The sequence below is a fragment of the Arachis ipaensis genome, chromosome B07, assembly GCF_000816755.2.
Source record: "Arachis ipaensis cultivar K30076 chromosome B07, Araip1.1, whole genome shotgun sequence".
Taxonomy (NCBI): Eukaryota; Viridiplantae; Streptophyta; class Magnoliopsida; order Fabales; family Fabaceae; genus Arachis; species Arachis ipaensis.
This window is the reverse complement of record NC_029791.2, coordinates 102,374,298-102,380,400: the sequence shown is the minus strand read 5'-3', so window position 1 is coordinate 102,380,400 and position 6,103 is coordinate 102,374,298.

The following is a 6,103-nucleotide window of genomic DNA, read 5'->3' as shown; positions in this document are numbered from 1 at the left end:
CAATTTATTTATATTTATTTTATTTTAACTAAACGGCTAATTAATTTTCCGATTCTTATAGCTTCAACCTTTTTAGTCCTCTGCGGAATGATATCCTAGATGAGTGGGTTAGAATATGACATCCAATCAACCTGTTAAGACACCAAGAAACATGATATACACAAAGCAACATGATATAAGATTCAAATGTAAGTTCAAATATTACTTACATTGTAAATATTGATGCCATTGAGGATACGCTTTCACTGTCGAAGCCTTGTCTCTACTCTGTCGTTAAGTGGCTCCAACCCCACCCACCTATAATATCACGAGTATTTAGAAATCATACAATTATAAACACTAACTTAAGAAATGACAAAGCAAAACACATAAGGCAAGAGTACTTCTCAATCAGTAGAAATTGGCGCTGGTCAAAACCATCGGGTCGACATAAACATATATGATGATATGCCTAAGAGAGAAGCAATCCACAACATCCATCCACGTTTTGCTGTCTATAAACTGTGGCACAGCACATTTGGCGAAACAGCCACGCCAGTGCAGCTGAACCCCATGATAACTTCTCACATCAGTTAAGGTCTTCCAATAGAGGTAGCCACTTCATGTGAACGCGAGAGTCAAACGCGCTTGGAAACAAAATGCCTCCAATGATTTGCATGATGTGTCCTCTTGTGTACTACAACAGGCGCTTCTCTGTTAGTTGAGCCTCTAATTGCCCACAAATAATATAACGAAACCATGTGAGATTGACAATCCACTTGCTCGGTGACTGTCTATCATTGGGTCCCGGTACAACACCTAATAGTTGCTGATAGAGGTCTTCAATAAAACTGCTCCCACCCATCGATGTAGCCGCTGACTGGATTTCTATCTATGTTGAGTCCCAACTGATACGCCACATCCTGCAACGTGACAGTCATCTCTCCACAGGACAGGTGAAAAGTATGAGACTTAGGATACCATCTCTCGATCAAAGCAGAGAACAATGCCCAGTCATGGTCCCACTCTAATATATATGCCACATGCTCAAATCCAACGCATCTAAGGTGTGTCCTGATTTTCTTGGGCAGACACGGTAGTAAATTCTTTCTCATACACAAGATTTGGAGACCCAAACAAAAAAAAAATTAATGAGGCAGATAAAATGGAGGACACAAGTAATAATTGTAAGACCCAGAACTTTTGAGAAGTCTTATTATGATCAAGTCTCAAATCATATAGTTATTTATAGCCTTAATTTTAGAAATTATTTTATCAGAGATAATTAAGGCAATTTTTGATTTATTGGATTTGAGACGAGTTATGATTATTATCCAATTTTATAATTATTGGGTTATTTTCTATATTTAAATTATAAAGTTGATAGTTATGAAATAATAAGGATTTTATATGATATGGACTAAATAATCAATATTTTAATATATTGATATTGCTGTTTTGGAAAATAGAGAAATTAATTATATTATTTCTAAATTTTGGATTGGACATTTTATTGAAAATAAAGTGTGAAATTGAGGAGCAAATAGTATTTCTATACATTAATTTTGTTGGATTAAAATTTGTTCCTAATTACTATGTTACCTCTACTTTTATTTGAAATTACAAAATTACCATTGAACCCAATTTTACCCTAACCCTAAAAACCCTACCCGGTTCCCCTGACCCGGTTTCCCCAAACTGCTACAGCCCTCCTTTCTAACAAGCAGCGGCAATACACAGTTTCCTTTGATTTCCATGAAAGAAAGAAGCTAAAGCAGAGAGAGAGAGAGAGAGGCTGAGTGCGGCAGAGGAGAGTGAGGAAGCCACCGCTCAAATGGTCACCGTCGAACCCGCCATCGCGCCGCCGTCCTGCTCAACGCTGCCGTCCCATCTTGCCGCGTCGTCGTGCCACGCCTTGAGGGCTGTCACGCAAGGAAAGAGAGGAGAGAACGTGCCGCCGCTCCCTGCCGTCGACCCCCGTCTCGTCGTCGCACCACCGTCCCCGTACCGCCGTCATTCGGTCCATCCGCGAGTCGCCGAGCCAGGCTAAGAGCAAGGGAGACGCGCGAAGGAGAGAACAGATCTGAGACCGAGCTGAGGTCCAACCACCGCGTCGGAGTCCATCCGCGTCGCCGTCGTACGCGCCGTTGCCAGTCGTGCCCACTCTGCCACCGTGAAGCCCAGCTGCTGTTGGGAACCTTGTCGCTGCTCATGGGGTGCGTCGGTAAGCCTCTGCCGCCGAAAAACGTCACTGCTGCACCGGCCACCGCCGCAGGTGACGCTGTTGGAAAGGGGAGCTGCGCCTCTGTGTTTGTGGCTGCCGGAGAAGTGGTTGTGGCTGCCAGAACCACACCGGAGCTTCTGGCCGTCTCTGCCACTTGAGACTCCCGCTGCCGTCGCCGGAAAACGCCTCTGCCGCCGTCGAGATCCAATGCCGGTAAGGGTTTCGAATTTGGTTTTCGTTTCTTGTAAGATTCTGGAGTTTTATTGTTACGGCATGTTGGTTTTAGTCACCGTTGCTGGAGTCGGGTCGCCGCAGGGCCACCGTCCAACCAGTTCAGAGGGCACTGCGGTCCGGTTCAGCCGTTCTTAGTTTCAGTAAGTATTCCTATTTCGAGAGCCTCGCGTTAGTATTCTGTTGTGTACGGTTAATGAATACGAGTTTTGATAACGTGGTTAATGAATACGAGTATTCTGTTGCTATGGTTATTGCGAACGTGACTGGGAGCTGAGGTTTTGGTTGCCGTCAGTTCGGGTTGAGGCGGAAAGGACTCTGTGAGGCGTTTGGATTATGGATTTGCGTTTTGAGGTAGGGGCGCTTTCCGAAAACTATATTTTGTATATTGGAATTATTACATATGGGTACTGATGTGAGAATGTGTATTTGGTGATTGTATCAGTCCTATGTATGGTTTGGTTGTTTTGTATGATTATGGGTGTTAGTTTAACTCGACTGTTGTGTGGCTTTGTGAAACGAAATGCTTTTGACATTGATTCTTTTAAAGCTTTGAGATCGAGTTGAATCCGTTGGGGATTGATTTGAGTTGAATGGATTTTCTTGAGAATATGTAAAATAGAATACACTCTTGATTTCAGCCTGGCTAGCTTTAAATGATCTGGCTTTTGATAAATGATTGTTGCTGAACCTTTTCTTTAAAGCTTTAGAAATGAGTTTATTCGGCTGATAATGATTTGATGTTGAAACGGTTTTCTTGAAATATGAAATTGAGATGACTGTTGGATTTTGGCTTGCCTTGAACTGATTTTGGAAATTGGGCTGTTGAAAAGGATTGTGAAACGATTTAGTTTGGACCCGAACCGGGTGGCAAAGTCCAAGTTTTAGGGGAGGTGCTGCCGAAATTTCTATAAAATCCGAGTCTTTATTGAAATGTTGTCTGGCAAATGATGAGTTAAAGACTTCTACTATTTTATTTGAATTATCAAGAAAAGGATGATTCATGCTTTCGAAATGGGTTAGTAAAGATGGAAATTGTAACTTAGTCTTGCTTCTTAAGAAAGGCATTGTATCTCTTTCAGGAGAAAGTTATTTAGATAAAACTTGTGTTTTAAAGCTGTTTGAATGTGAAAAGGGTTTAAGCCCTTGAATTTGACTTGGAGGTTTCAATTAAAGAGATTTCAATGACTTTGAAAGAACTTGAATGTCTAATGACAAGTTTCATTTTGAAATGTTTTGAGAAAGGTTTTAAGTACTCTTTGAATTCTGAATTCTTGCAAGACTAAAATAATTTTGAACAGTTGAAACGTTCTAGAACTTATCACGGGGATTGAAGTTGGTTTTGCCTAAGTAAAGGAAACGGCTTTGAAAGAAGTAAATGATTACATGACTCGTTTTGGCTTAGATCCTATTTTATTACTCAAATCGGAAAGCCAATGTTTTAATGATTTTAAATGAATTTGGCGAAATGAGTTATGTTATTCTCCCCTAAAGACTTGGGACTCTGCCGAGAAACCTTTGTTATAAAATCCCATTGTTGGATGGGTGATTTTGAATATCTCAAAGAGGCTTTTAACTTGCCATGATTATGGAAGTTTTGGAAAGAGGATGCCGAGAGTGGCATTGTTTTAAAAGGGGAATTTACCTTGAGTAAAAGCGGCTTATGAGCCTGAGATAATTTGAGAAATGAGATCTTTAAAGCCAAGGCTGAAAAGAGTTGAAACTTGATTTCAAAGTGAAATGAATTGAGAAAATGATTTATGGCTTAAATGCCGATTTCATGAATTTGATATTTTGAATGTGGAAGTGCTGTTTTGTTGAGAGCCGGAATGGCTGTGTATGTTTATACATATTGATTGGTTCTGGATTGAACTGTGAGCCGGAATGGCTGTGTATGATATTGATTTATGGCTGATTGCCGAGTGAGTTATGGGCCGTATGGCTGACTATGAATTATTAATTTAAGCCGGATGGCTGAGATGGATGTTGATCCATGGATGAGAATGAATGCATGTATATGCTGAATTATTGATAATTGTAATTTTTGCACTTCCACTATTGGAGATGAGGGTTTCCCTGGGTAGTTGCAATGGCTAGCCACCATGTGCTCCAGGTTGAGACTCGAAGCTCTTTTGACCCTATGTCGTAAGTGTGGCCGGGCACTGTGAAAGCCCGGATGAGCTCGCCCCCGTAAATATTCACCAGTGAGGGTGATGGATATGGATCATGATTATGATCAAGTTTATGATGAGTATAACTCGAGTTGGGGATGCACGACAGAGGGACAGTCCAATGGTTAGCTACCAGGACTTGTCGGGTTGGCTCTATAACCGACAGATGATATCATCAGCCACTAGGGACAGACATGCATCATATGCATCTATGTGACATTGTTTGGGTGTGCATATTATACTTGGTGTGCCTATGTGATTAATTGCTAATTGTTCTACTTGCAATAAATATTTGTTTGTGCTTGCATCTTCCTATTTGTGTTTGCTATTGGGACTCTGTTGGATTGTGGTAATTTGGTTGATTGTTGGATTGTTTGGGCCTAGGATCGTGGTTGGATTGAGATGGACCGATGGTTGGTTTCGGTTTTGTGTTTCTGATTTGGAAAAATGTGAAAGGCTATTTGGTTCAGCATGGTTAAACCTTTTTGAAAGACTTTTGGGTTTTTGAGAATTGAACGGTTCCTCTTTTAGAAAAGATTTTCGACTTTACTTTTATTGTAAACCGTTGTTTTTGAAAAGAGGCATAAGACGGTTATTAATCACTGATACGGTTTATCTTCACGTATCCTATTACGGTAATTCCCAAAAACCCTCTACTGAGAACCCTTTCGAGGATGATGTTCTCACCCCCTACATTTTTCCCCTTTCAGGATATGGGCGCAGAAGTTACGAAGAGCTTATTTAATTGTTGTTGTGATGCTCTGATTTGTTTTAGTTATGGTTTATTGTACCCTCGCCTTTATCTTAATATATTCTGTAAGAGGGATAGGAATTGTATTGGGTAATGCTTGTAATATTATTTATATATGTATATGTATATATATATGGATGTAATCTTTATGAGTTTTTGAAAGTGTATTGTATGTACGGATGTATGTTGTATAACGAAAGTATTTTTGGGAGCGGCATTGCGGTTTAAAGTTTCAAACAGGCTCATATTTTAGTATTAAATAGTATAAAAGTCGTCGTAATGTCCGAGCTATCAGAGTTGCGCAGCCAGAAGCGTGAGCTTTGGTAGTTAGGGTGTTACAATAATAAGATAAATTTTAAACATATAAAAAACATAAATTGTAAGGTATGCCACTCAATCAAGTTTACTAGCAATATGATCAAACCGATCTCGTCTATAAAGAATATCCTTGTAGCCTAACATGTTTTGTTCCATCAAACTATACTATAATAAAAATAAATTAGAATAAATTAATTTAAAATTAACTAACTTTTTATCAAACATATTAGAAATAAATTCAAATACCTGTCATATATAATTTAATTCTAAACCATAATTAATTCAAATAAAATACTAATCTAAATAAAATTTTGCATTAACTAACATCTATTAATCTCCTACTATAACTACATAATCGTTTAACATATCTAATATAATATGACTTAAGTTAAATATAACAATATTTATTTTATCTAACAATAGAATACT